Source organism: Pteropus medius, unplaced genomic scaffold, assembly GCF_902729225.1.
Source record: "Pteropus medius unplaced genomic scaffold, Ma_sr-lr_union100, whole genome shotgun sequence".
Lineage (NCBI taxonomy): Eukaryota > Metazoa > Chordata > Mammalia > Chiroptera > Pteropodidae > Pteropus > Pteropus medius.
The window spans coordinates 2,162,427-2,176,952 of NW_024344374.1; the positions used below are offsets into that span (position 1 = coordinate 2,162,427).

Below are 14,526 nucleotides of genomic sequence, written 5' to 3' on the forward strand. Positions count from 1 at the left end.
TATGTGAGGTACAAGGTGATGAGTTATACGCATGGATTGTGAATAACTTTAGAGTCAGTCTGAGTAAATATAGGTCATTGCACAACAGGTTTTTGGTTCCTCAAAATTCAGCTTCCATAATAATAACCAAGGCCCTTCTCGAGGTGCCATCCTCCTTCACCATCTCCTTCCACTCCCCAGGGGCTGGAGCTAAGAGCATGTGGCATAGAGTCAGACTGTTTGGGTTCAAGCATTGCTCACTTACCAGCTATGTGATACTGGGCTCCTTAGTTAACCTCACCAAGCCTCGGTTTCCTCTTAGATAGAATAGGAACAATAATATCTATGTCATAGTGTTGCCGGATTAAATTAGATCATTGAACATATTAAGTGATCAGTATGGTTCAGCTGTGTAAATATTTTTGGAAAGTTTTCTATGCACCAGATGATCCTGTTCTTCCAATCTGAACACGAGGCGCTGTATTGGTCCAGCCGCTGTAACAAAATGACACAGACCGGGGGGCTTAAACAACGGAAATCTATTCTCTCACAGTTCTGGAAGCTAGAAATCCAAGATTGAGGCGCTAGCATGGTTGGTTGGTTTCTCACTGTCCTCACATGGCCCTCTCTCTCTGCCATTATCCCTGGTATCTGTTCCTCTTCTTATGAGAATACCAGCCATATTGAATTATTAGGTCCCCACCCTTATGGTCTCATTTGAATTTAATCACTTTTTTGAAGATCTTATTTCCAAATTCAGTTACATTCTGAGGTCCTGGGAGTTGGGACTTCTACAGATAAGTTTGGGGAGACACAATTCAGCCAATAATAGGTGCTGAGTCATCACTCTGATTTTTCAAAGTAAGAGTAGGAGGACCCGAAATATCTTCTTTTTCTCCCACATGGTAATCTCTCTGTTATATTCAGCCCCACTTAAATATCTTCCTCAGCAGAGTTTCTGTTGAACTCACATACACATCTAGTCATAATTCCTTAATCTGTTATGCAATTAGCAATTAGTTATAGCAATTAGTAAACTACATTTACCCATCTAATACATACATATATATACCCACCAATGTATTTACATATATACATACATACATGTACATGTGTGTATATATATGTGTATGTGTGTGTATGTGTTTATATATGGAGAGATAAAGAGATGGGACTTTCATAGTCCATCTCCCCAGTTAGAATGGACACTCCATGGGGAGAGGAGATATTTTGATCACCACAGAGACTAGAACAGTGCCTTGATAGAGTAAGTCCTGACACTCATATTCACATCAGCCCAGAGGTCTGAAACCTCCTCCTAAGGCTCACTTAAAAGCCAGGAGTATGTCTGCTTTCTCTTCCTACTCCATAATTTGCTCAATAAATTTGTTGGACAAATAATGAAGGTTTTCACAGGCTGACATTCAATTCTTTGAAATTATTTGTGTGGACTATAACCAGAGAAGTAAACATGCTTGTTTTAATCCAGAAGGAGGGACATATACATATATCCTTTTGTTTATGAAGCCATAATTAATGTGAAGGCTTCTGAATAAAAGTACTGAGCAGAGTTTGGGACCAATTGCTGACAGTGTATTTCTCTCTTTAAGATTTTCTTTTCTGCACACAAACTTGGTTTGATGGTTTTGACTGACTTGACCATGCCTCGAGGCAAAGAAATATGATAACTATGTACCTAGGGGTGGATTAAGACAAAATAAAGGGCCATCACAGGGCTCTCGCCAATTCTGGCTCTCCACGACTCCCTCTGGGTAAATTCTATAGCTTACACCTGTCCAAGGCAGCAGAAACCTAGACCATCACATCTGTCAATGGCTGCCCAAATAATTAAAGCCATCTGTGCCCAGCGTCCCCACACTTCTCTGAATCAGTATGCAGCTCCATAATTTTACCAATGAGAAATAGCTCCAGAACCATTATGGTTAAATTCTTTTTTTTTTTAACGAAAGAAAAAGAAACTAAGAAGATAAACTCTTTTTGATCCCTCTTGACCCCATCAACAAAATGTCCTATTAAAGACAGCAGCTGAAATGTTAGGAAAGTCTTCGAGATGGAGATGCTAAATCTCCAAATCAAGTTAGAGGTCAGTGCATGTATTTGCCTGAATTGTTTTGTTCAGCACAGGGAATCCAACCTACCTGCTCTCTTTGTGCATCTAGTGATGAATGTGTTGATGGATTGGAATGCAGCCAAATGCTATTTCATGTTGAGTCTTCTCCTCGGGGTATTATGAGGCTGTGCAGGGCAGTGTGAGACAGAACAATGCATGGTTAAGAGCTTAGGCTCTCGAGTCAAACACAACCAAGTGGGAGTCCAACCCCTGTCACTTGCTTCACCTTGGGCAAATTACTTGGCCTCACTACATCTGTTTTTTCATCTGTAAAATGGAAATGGTAATAATATCTACTTTGTTAGTTATGGTAAAGATTACATGAAAAATGCATGTTAAGCACTTACCAGACTCCTTGGCACACGGTCGGCATGCAATCAATGTCACTGCAGTTTTTGTTATTGTGATAGTTACGACTCCCAGGCTATGCAGCCTCTTGGCTTTCGGTATACTTGCAAAGGACAACTTGAAATGGGCTTGCAATTCTATTCCACATTCGACGGGATTGCTATATTGTTCAGTTGGACTTGTTAATTGATAAAGCCTCTGTGATGAGGTGATATAAGTAGTTCCGAACCACCCACTTTTGAATAATCAATTAGTAAAACAAACTTCATAAGACACTTTCTATCTGGCAGATTCTGTGTTAGGGACATTTTCTCTCTAGCAACTCTTTAATCCTTAGGAGAACACTGTGAGGTAGCTGTTATGGATGTCTCCTCTCTTCCATAGGTTAACCCACTGGTTTTCCAGTGGTCACACATCAAACACATTCAAAAGCCGATTGTATGTGGTCATATGCTTTTTGTCTGCCCGGAATTCCTCTGGTTTGGTTAACTTCTCTTTACCCATTCTATAATCAATTGAATGTCTTTGGTTTGAGTGGGACTGAATCCATCTCCCCTGGGGGTAAAGGGCGGTAACAAAGACACAAGACTGGCAATCCCACTCTCTGCACTGATGGCCATAGTATGGCCGACTTATTTCTCAGGGTCTCACATGGAAAGAAACAGGGACTTTTCTTGAGATTGCATGGGAGTATATCTCTGGAAACTGAGAGAACTTGAAAGTTATATGTACTACCACTTGCCTAGAGCATACTTAAAAACACAGAGAAATGGAGAGAGAGGAGAGGGGAAGAAGGAGGGAGAGAGAGAGAGAGAGAGAGAGAGAGAGCACACATGTGCGAGAGATCTAGTAACATCTTTTGAACCTCTGGATGATGCAAATGTGCCTGAAACTGGTTGTGTAAGCCAATAAATTCTTGTGGTCTTAGGCTAGCTTGAATTGAGATCCCGCTAATATACTTCTAGCTAACAATTGGTTCAGTGGAACCCTATGCTGCTTTATCACACTGCATAAGAATATTATGTTTGAACAGAGAATTTTTCTTTTTGTGCAAATGACTTTTCTACACACTAACTTATTTGGGACCAGTAATATTCTTCTCCCAAAAAAGAATATTCTTCTTGCTTTAACTCATATTTAACTCCTATATTTAAATGCAAATATGGCCATAAAATGCTTATTTAAAAAATTTATTTAAGTCATCTGGTCCTTAGATTTCAAAATCATTTAGCAGTGAAGCATCTTTATAATTTTTTTTTTTTAAATGAGTTTCATAGTTTGTTTTAAGGAAAAGTAGCATGTAATAATACTTGCATTGAGGTAGCTCTGATACGGTGGGAAAAGTATTACCCTTGGTATCTAAAGATATATTGGACTATCAGCTCTGTGACTGTGTAGTTGTGTGAGCTTGGGCAAATTACCTAGCTTCTTGGAACCTCAATTTCCTTATCTATCAATGGAGATAATAATATCTACTTTACATGATTAATACAAGAGTTAAATGAGATAGAGCTTGCAAAACTGAGCAAGAACTTTTTTTTTCTGAACCAGTTTAGTTTGGTATCTAGTGCCATAACCTGGGATTTTATGAGTATCGTTGGATAATGGTGATCATTTTTCTTCTTTGGAAATTTTTTTAAAAATATAAGGGTATGCAAAGAAGAAATAATAATCACCCATACTCCCTCCCCACCCCACCCCAAATAAATCACTGTCAACATTTTTAAATTATTTGTATTTTATCTTTTTTCAAGATTTGTACCTATTTAATTTTAAATTTATGCAAATAATACATAAACCAGTTTTAACTTAAGACATTTAGACCATTACAGATTAAAATATAGTATCCTGAAAACTTCTGTCCCCAAACGATGTCCTCCCATCAATACTAAGAGTGTACTCTATAATTAATTTGTCTCATGTATTTCTCAAATTTTTTATGTTTTCTATACATATTGATATATTGGGAGAAATATAAAATATTGGTTTCTGAGTTTTTGTGAGTGATTCATGTTAATACTAATATTTTTGGACATTTTATAGTAATTTTCATGTTTATGAAATTGTATTAATTTAGTCCACTGTGGATAAATATTTAAAAATATTTTTCATATCTTAAACAATACTGCATCGTATCTTTTGTGTGTATATGCAAGTCTTTATCCAGGACAGATATGCAGAAAGAAATTACTGGAGCCTAGGGTCAGTAATTTTATAGGTACCACCATCTTGCCCTTCATATTGAGTGTTAATTTTAGGGTCATAAGCAGTTGTGTTTAATTTTATCCTTTTCTCCCTCCCCACCCCATCCCCACTTCTTGCTTGCCTATACTTGATATTATCAAACTTTTTAATCCTTGCCACACTGGTTATGAATCAAGTAGAGCCTTTATTCATAGAGCAATTCTGATTTTACCTTCTATGATTACCTATTTGTGTCCTTTAAACCATATTTTCATTGGCATTTGGACTTTTTTTTACAGACATGTAAGAATTATTTGAAAGCTTCAAATGCTCATCCTTATTATTGTCCTTAATTCTCTTGGCATAAAAATAGTTTTATTTTCCCAAATATGTGTTCTTAATTCAACTTGAATTTATTTCTTCCTATGAATACGACAATTCTTTGGATTCTTAATTTTTACCATTGATATGTATGCCCCTTGAAATAACACCACACTGTTTTAAGTACTGTGGCTTTGTTGTATGCCTTGATTGGAATGACAGATTGATAAAATGACTTTTTAAATGTAATTTTTTTATAAGGCATAACGAAAAGAGACTTCTAATTAATGAGCACAGCTGTGTGCTGAGCACGATGTGGGGGTTGCATTTTCACATTTCATCTTCATGTCAGTCATGTGAAAGAATTGGTATTGGCTGACTTTTGTAGATGAGAATCTCAGTGGAAATGTTTAACTTTCTCAGGGTCACATAGCTTGTAAGCAGTGGAGCAAAAATTTGAGTTTATGTCTGTCTGACTCTAAAAGTCAATTCTTTCCTTGACGTCTCCCACATTCCCAAGTCCAGACCATCCTTGAGGAAAACAGTAATATATGTTAATTCCTTTCATTTTTTAAAGCTGTATTATTCTGCAGATAAGATCCTTCATATAGCAGGAAGCTGAAAGATGAGGCTTTAATCAGCTATATATAAGTTATGTTGGGGACAAGAAAGATAAGGAGAAGCAGAGCCTTTGGTAAAGTTGATCAACTATTTCTTATTTTAAGGAATAATACAGCTCTGATCCCACCCCCACCTCTTTGCCTCAAGTTTCCTTATTCTCACTAATTAGTTCCAAATGTTTTTCAGTTTTCTGCTGTCTTCTCCTTTTCTAGACAGAAACCTAATGCCAGCAACGGGCACCAAGCCTTCCCTTTGGCCTTTGCTCTTTATGGCCAGGTCGCTGCCTTCAGCAATTAGTAAATCATGGACAATTTCAGCTGTCACACACTCGTGGATTTGACTCTGACCCCTCTCTGGACTCTGAAGTCTCTTGAACCAATCTGCAATTTTCCCAGATGGGCTTCCTTCTGCTGTTGCAGTGGTGAAGAATGTGAAAAAGGCTTTGAACCAGCGCCACAGAGTTCTTGGCTACAGATTGCTCACTCGGGCTTTGCAATATTTCCAGTTTTTACCTGAGAAGCAGGTAGTTAGATTTATCAGATTGTTCACTTAGCCATGGAATAGGAGAAGTCTAGACTTCTCCCCTTCCCTTTTAAAGAAGAATGAAGACCTGTCTCTGTTGATTTATGATCTTGGAAAGAGGAGAAGGGCACAAGATAAAAGGAGAGATGAGGAATGCTATGATAAAGTGGGTAACACCTGAGGAATCTCTCCTGCCTGGAGACAAGAGAGATCTTATAGGGCGTTGAAGACAGACAGGTTTTATTTATTTATTTTCAGTTCTTAAATGTGAAATTTCATCTTCTCTGACTTTTCCACACTGAGGACTTTGATGTCCCACGAGATTTGCCTGAGCTGGTATTGAGGTCTTAAGGAAGGTATTTCTGAGCATGGAGAAGCTTTTTCTTCAAACCAAATGGCTCAGTTCCATTTCCTGTAGCATAATTGAGGAAGGCTGATGAGTAAGGACATGTTCGTGTATTTTTAGACTAGTGAATGATTGAAATTACTGCACATGAAAACCAAACACTTCCTAGGAGTGGAAGTTTATAATTCAAACTTGACCTAACTTTGGCCTGGCCTATTTCTTTTTGCTACTTGACTTACATCTTGACTAGTATTTTTTTGCATTTGATTCCTATGGAACATACATGGAGGGAGAACACAGAGCTAAAGAGATGGTAATGAATGACAAGGAAGGAGGTGAGGAAGCAAAGAGAACAGAGTTGTAAGAGAGACCACATGCCCTTACTTGCTCACCTGATTCTGGAGAACAGCCAACCATTAAATGCAATGATCACACTGTCATATCGCTGAATACAGGAGATTGTGATCACATAACTGAGTAGATTGTTTTCTTCCACTCCAAAAACTTTAGAGTTTAACCTTGAGGAAGGTTGAGGACACACCATACAACACAGTGTCTCTGAAATATTGAATGTGTAGCTGAGAGTCAGATTGCAAGAATGAGGGTCAGTGCAATTGCATTCTAATTGCAGCTCTGTCCCTCCTTATGTTATCTTCAGTGGGTTTTCCCCATTTTGGCCTGTGGGTTTCTGATAAGGAAAAGGATGGGTTCAATTAAGTAAGTTCTAATGAAAAGAAATATGGAGGATCTTAACAAATACCTGTTAGCTGCAAAGTATCATATTTCTTGTGCCAGGGAATCATAGATAAGGATTGTTGCTAAGCATGAAGTAGTGCAAATGGGAAAGCCATCCAGGGATCATAGTAGATTGGTCTCGTAGTCATTGATCCTTGTTCAAATTCAAGAAGAAAGTATGGGGCCAGCATTGATGTCTCTGTGGTCAGAGCCTCTGCTTATGGTCTCCACCAGCCAGTTGAAAAAAATCCCTTTCTAACTCAGATTTAATAGGTTTCTGGGCCCCGTTGTCCCCCAGTGCCATCGTTATCTTGTTCAGTATGAACTAAGGTGCAGTTCTCTGTGTATGCTTGAAACTAACTAGGCAGCTCTAGTTACCAGGAACAACTTTTGTGGGAAACATTCCCCAAATATGTTCAAAGAGAAGCATTAGAATTCTGAGAAATTTAACTTACTTCAGGTGTGCTTGGGAATTACTTTACATCTTAAAAACAGAAAAAACGGGAGGGAAAACCCACAGTCTTTTCTGAAGCGAAAATTAATTGTCTATAGTCCTAGGATTTTCCTTTGGGTAATAACCAAGAAACTCATATCAGATAAGCTCTTCTGCAGATAACAACTCTAAAATAAAAATATCAAAGATTTTATATAAAAGATTGTGTGTATGATTTTTAGGCAGAAAGTAAGCCCTAGTCTGTGTTATTTCGGTTGGCTAAAATGCAGATATAGAAGCTGGAATTGATCTTCTTTGTAGAATCAGTAAACAGAGTTCAGGGCAACCAGAGAGTCCAGAAAGTGAGGGTTAGGTTATGGGAATATTGACAAGTAGAGAACCAAAGAGGGGAGCTCTAAGTTTTGTATATGACTAGATTCAGATATCTGGTTGACCCTTGAACCATGCACACATGAAACAAATTACAAGTCTAGTTGAGGCTACCTAACTAAACTGAGATTTTAGTTATTAATCTCAAGAGAAAGAGTTTGCAGTTTGAAGTCAAGTTAATTTCCTGCTCAAAGAAGTCAACACTCTTTGGAAGAATATAAAAGAATCCAGAGTCTCTACAATACGACATTCACAGTGTCAACAATATCCAAAATTGTTCAGTATGTAAAAATGAGTAGAGGAAACACAAATGACAATAAAAACAAGTTCATCCCCACTGGCAATCGAAGAAAGCCAAATGAACAATTAATTGATTTTAACTTATCATATTGGCAAAGTTTTAAAAATAACCTATGCTAGCAAAGGTATCAAATGAATCCTCATCTGATGCTGTTGTGAGCATCAGATAAATTTCTCGAAAACCAATTAGGTTAGATACATTACAATGCCTAAAATAGTTTACACCCTTAACCCAGCAATTCTACTTGTAAAGATGTATTCCAAATAATTTTCAGCTGTGCAGAGTCTTATATAAGGATATTCCTAAAAATATTTATAGTAAAATTAAAGAATATAATCTAAATATCTAAGAATAAAAGGATGGTTAAAACAATTAAATATAATGGAATAATTTACAGACATTAAATTGTTTTAAATAAATATTAAAGACAAAATATATAAACACATAAATAAAGAAGCAGTTGTTATTTATTTATGAGTATTTAAATATCTTCCAGATCTGTGACTTTATCACCCTTCTCACTCCTCACTTACTTGTGCTTTGACTCTTTGGACCTTGGTTAAATTTCTCAGAGGGCTATTTATTGGGATATGCTTTTCAGTGGTATAAGTACCTATTTTTAATGTCTATAATTCTACAACCAATGGTATTTTTGGTGGAGAAGAAGACACCTGGGTTTAATTTTTCATTTTAAAAGTAGAAGCTAAGATGTAACTATTTGAAGAGATGACAGAAAACAAAATGGAATAGGGAACTATAAAAAGCAGGTAACTGAAAAGTTGGTCAGGAATACTTGATTTTAGGGTAAAATGTAGACCCACTGTATCTGCACAGAGATGATAGGATTTACCAGGTCCCATGTGTGATTTGGTAGGTAGTTATGTCAGAGATCTTCGATACTCCCAGCATGCAGGAATTGGCTAAAAAATTATTCTAAGTTCCTCACTATATAAATCCAGAAACTAAGCCACAAAGAGGTGACGTAACTTACTCAAGGTTACACAGCATGCTAATAAAATGGTTGAGGACTGCTTAATCCAATTGATTTCTTTGCATTGTACAGCAATTTTTTAAGTTGTTTAAAACGAAAATATATAGATGTAGGTTAATAAGAAATTCAAGGAGGCACTTCTATAAATGCTTTATAAATTTTTATTTTGATACAATGCCAGATTCTGTCTTCATTTCTTAGATGAAGCACCTGAGACACCAGGCAAGGGATTAAAGAAGAGCAAGTTATGATCCAAATCAAGTCTGAAATCTCTTTCAATTGATTACCTCACCTGTCAGTAGCTTAATAAGCAACATTACCTCTTTCAAAAATCAATGAATGGAAATTGTATGAGGAAACAAATTGGTAGAAACCTTTATTCTTGTATTCATAGAAAATATTTTTAAATGTATGAAGGTATTCATTGCAGCAGTATCTAATATCAAAAAGACTTGAAGCAACAGAATTAGTCAGAAGGGAAGGTCTAAGTAAATTGTAGTACACATGAGATTATTGTGTAACTAAGGAATATGTTGTTATCATTAGGAATACAAGCATGAAACAGTGCCCTTACCTCTATGTCCTCACTTCTCTACATTTGGTAGAGTCGGCTCCATACACCCTGAAATCAAGGTGAAGGCCTGCTGGACTCTCTCCTCTGGGGACTCTGGGAAGAAGTTGCTTTCAGGATCATTCACCTTGTTGGCAGAATTCACTTTCGGACGTTGCGGGACTGAGGATCTCATCTTCTTGCTGGCTGTTGACTGGGGTTCACTGCCAATTCCTAGAGGCTTCTCCCAGGCCCTTCCACGTGGCTCCCATCATCTCAGCAATGGAAAACCTCCCTTGTGTTGTGTTCCTCTTACACTTCAAATTTGGCTTTCTGTTTTGCTACCAACTGGCAAAAACGCTCTTTTATGGGGTCACGTGATTAGATAAGGCCTACATGCATAATCTCCCTATCTTAAAGTTAATATCTACGAAATCCCTTTTTGCATATAATGTAACATATTCATGGAACTCAAACCTAGGGCAAATTAGGGCCTTGGGATTGTTTTAGAATTCTGCCTACCACACAGCAGATAGTCATAGGGCTCACTCTCCTTCTTCCTTCAGGTCTTTACTTAGATGTTAGATTTTCAGTAAAACATGTCCTGGAATCAATCTAAAATTTCAACAGTACCTCTTATCCCCACCCAAACTTCTACCTCCTTTACTTAACTTTTTTTTCTCTTTAGCATTTATCATCTAATATGCAAAATATTTTACTTATTTATATTGTTTGTCTCCTCTATCACATATAATCTCAATGACTTTATCACTGTTCCTTGCTGTAGTTCTCGCTCCTAAGATGGTACCTGGAACATAGTGGACACTCAATAAATAATGCATTTAATGAGTGAATAAATAAATGATACAAAATTATATGCATATGATTATAATTACTTAAGAATATGTATGCATGTAAACACAATTAAAATAGTATTGTTAAGATGGTGAGATTTTAATAGCTCAAAATTTATTGCCTAATAAATTTTTTGCCTAATAACTTATTGCCTGATAACTTTGTGTTGTTATTATATTGACATAACAAAGAAAAGGCCCCATAGGGGGGCTGTTCTCTGGGGAGTAGGAATTAGCCAAGTACGATACACTCGTGAGTGGATAATTTTGAGGAAATGCTAAGGACTCTGTGGCTCATCACAGGCAGAAAGACATGCCAGAGGCATTGCGATGTAAGAGAAAGAGCACGGGAAATGGAATCACAGAGACCTGGATCTGAGTCTTGTTTCTAGTATTTACTAGTGTGCTTTGAAAAGTCACTTAACACCTCTGAACCTGTTTCCTCACTAAAGAAATGAGGACCATAGAGCAGGCAGATGCTTAGTCTTACTTTATTTCACTTCATTCAGCCTATTCGTCCTTTGAGTTGCCAAGGAAAAAGCTGCTCACGCTGTTCATACTTTTCTTCATCTAACCTGTGTTAGGTTACAGAAAAGCATCTTCTTGATAGGGTAAGATAATGTCTCAGTAAAAGAAATATCACCAAGTTAAAAAAAAAAAAACAATATTGATTTCAAATAATTGTAACTAGCCTAAAATGACAGGAGTAGGAATTCCTCTGTGGATACAGAGGAATTTTGACCTTGAACCATTCACTTTACTTCTTGGCCTTCTGGTACATTCTGAGAATCCTTGCATACATAAAAAAAGTGACTCTTTGTGGAAAGATATTTTCCATATTAAAAAAAAAACTATTAAGTTTTAAGCATCTAATATATTCCAGGCACTATGCTATATTCTTTATATACATTATCTTTAAAGTTCAAGACAAATCAATCAGCATATATCAGTGCTTACATTTTATCTACAAGGAAGCTAAGGCTCAGAGAGATTAAATAAATTCTCAGGAGTAGCATGACTAAATGCTAGAGTTGATCTACTGCTATAATCTGTTGACATCATTTTTAATCTGGATCATTCTTCTCAGTGTATTGACTCCCTCGCCAATTTTGTGTCAAAGAGGATTTGGTTCAATATTCTATGCCTTCATCTAAATCTTCAACTTGAATAAATTAACAACAGCGTACTTAGTTTCTGCCACATCTCCCGTGCCTAGCGTAACACCTCATACGTAGTAGGTGTTCGGTAAATAATTCTGAGTGAATGAATGAAAAATGAATGCCAAGACAGAGCCCCATATCATGCCTCCACTGACATGTAGCAGTATCGGTCTTTTCAGGTATAAATCCATTGTACTATATTGCAAAGATATCCTCATTTCTATACTTTTATCTATAATTATTAAAGGAAAGCATTATGAAATGTTTTGGTGTGGTCAGGTACGTGATAGCTATAGTTTTCCCTAAATGTACCATTCTTACCATCTTATTTTCAAAAAGAAAACCTTAAGGTAAATCTGTTTTATGAACCTATTATTTCTCTCATATTTCTTTTTCCTTCTCCTATCTTTTTCCTACCTCCTGTCATTCACAAATACTCAATGTTATCATTTGTTCCAGAAAACTACTTGGGATAGACATTAAACACATTACATATTTTTATAGCATAGTCCTTTTGGTAAGGAATGATAATATTTCTATCTTAATTCTTCCAAGATTTCTGGCAGAGTTTTAATGATACATTTGGGAAGTTTTCTTAACAATAACAACCACCACCATTTACTGAAAAGCTGCAATGTATAAATACTGCTTAGATACCTGATATATATTATCTTATCTAATGATCCCAAATTTATAAAGTAGACATTAATATCTTAAATTATAAATCAGGAAGCCAGGACTAAAAGAGCTAAATATTTGCCCAAGTTCACCCAGATAGGAAGTAGTGAAGTCCAGGTTCAAAGCTAGGTCTCTGGCTCCAAGGATTGTGCTTTTAATGAATATATACATTGCTTGGTATGTAACTTTTCTAGGCCAGGAAACACATTAAAAACATCCTGACGTTTTCTTATGATTACTTCACCAGTGTTTGGCTCCACTTTTCTCATTTTAGTTGGATTAGACTAGGTTATGCTGCAGTAACAAATAACATCAATAATCTCAGTATTGCATTTAAGTATCAAAATGGATTTACATGATCACAATAACTGGAAGACCTCACTGGAAAGTCATGCACAGACAATTTATGATTTCAAATTCAAAATGATCCATATCACTTCTAGTGACATTTCATGGCCTAAGCAAATTGTATGATCAAGCCAGACTTTAAGAGGCAGTAATGATAATCCTCCCCTATATCCTGAAGGAGAGAATACACTATCAGTGGGGAGTCTCCTCAAATCCATGTTTTGTCTGCCCTTTCTAGCATTGAGAATATTCTCTTTTAAACATAAAAACAAAATATGGGTTGTAAAGTTCAGTTTTCATTAAAAATTATGTCATTATATGTTTTCATATAAAAATTATGACAGTTTTAATACTTCCTTCTTGCATCTCACAAAATGAAGAAAGTCCTTGTTGCTGTCCTTCACACTTACGAGAGTCACGTAAATCTATTATTTTCTGACCAGTTGGTCACCTTCATCATTTCCCCTTTTTATATATATCGTTTAAACTCTCCACTCATTAGAGCTCCCTATACGATTACATTGACCTCAGGAAACTGACCCCACTCTTCTTCGGTGTGATGAAAACTTGCTGTTGTAAAGTCATAATTTCAATTTTGTGTGCCTGGTGTCACAGATTTTTTTTAATCTTGGAGATTAAAGATGCTTTGAAAAGATGAGCTCAAAATGTTTATTACTCCCCTACCTTTATTAGCAAGCTACTGGAGATATGAAAAATAAAGGAGTTTTTATTTTAAAGGAAGAAGCAGCCAGAAAAGAGAAACTCAACACAGAAAAGTGGTGAAGAGAAGTCACAAGATGACAACTTTGTAGCAGAACTAGACAGAAGTCATTTCAGATTGCAGTAGAAACCTCTGAGAAAGAGGTTCTCCTGGCAGTCTGATACATTTGAAAAGTGAACATATGATTGATCTGATGGAGAAATTAAGGATAGGTACATTGCAGACTACTCATGCCAAAAGCAAACAAAGCAAGATAATAATCAACTCTAAGAAGAATAAGTACATTGTGCAAAATTGAACCATAACTATTGAACTTGGCTCTGCTGTGTATAATATTTAAACAAAATGTAAATACTGATATTGATTAAATGGATTAAGATATAGTTATGGTAAGCGATTTCCACATCTCTCTCATCCTGCATGCCTTTTGCAATGAGAATTTGCCACTCCCCTCATTAAGAGTTGGAGTTGATTTCCCTTCCCCTGGAGTGTCACTTTGCCCTGTCACTTGCATTGACCAATTCAATGTGGTTGAAGTGATGCCAGAACATTTTGAGGCCGGACTTTAAGAGATCTTGTAGCTTCCGTTTTCAAGCTTTTGAAACGTTTCCTTTTAGAATGCTGCCTGAGTCTGCCATGCTCTGAGGAAGCCCAAGTGAGACACGTGGAAGAGAATCAGGAAGCTCTGATTGAAATCCCCAGTGGAGCCCGGCTTCCAAGCCAGTCCACCAGCTGAATGCAGTCACATAAGTGAAACCAGGTAAGACCAGGAGAGAAACCACCAGCAGGTACAGAGCATCACAAGAAATAATAAATCATTATCTCCCTAAGCCACTATATCGGGGGTGATTTGTTATCCTCAAATAGAAAACGGAAACCATGTCTGCATTGGGAGAATAGAAGAAGAGGCGGG

The 14,526-nt window shown here is 36.7% G+C and overlaps 1 long non-coding RNA gene across 2 annotated transcripts in view; it reads left to right on the forward strand.

Annotated features, from left to right (window-relative positions):
- Nucleotides 1–14,526, forward strand: part of LOC120608711 (uncharacterized) — a 472,227-nt gene that overhangs the window by 319,819 nt on the left and 137,882 nt on the right. The window contains exons 1-2 of one of the 2 annotated variants that reach the window (XR_005654482.1): nt 5,336–5,507; nt 14,231–14,373. This is a non-coding gene — a long non-coding RNA (uncharacterized LOC120608711). Of the gene's footprint in view, nt 1–5,335; nt 5,508–14,230; nt 14,374–14,526 lie in introns of those variants that run through there. The other variant, XR_005654481.1, reaches the window with a different exon arrangement.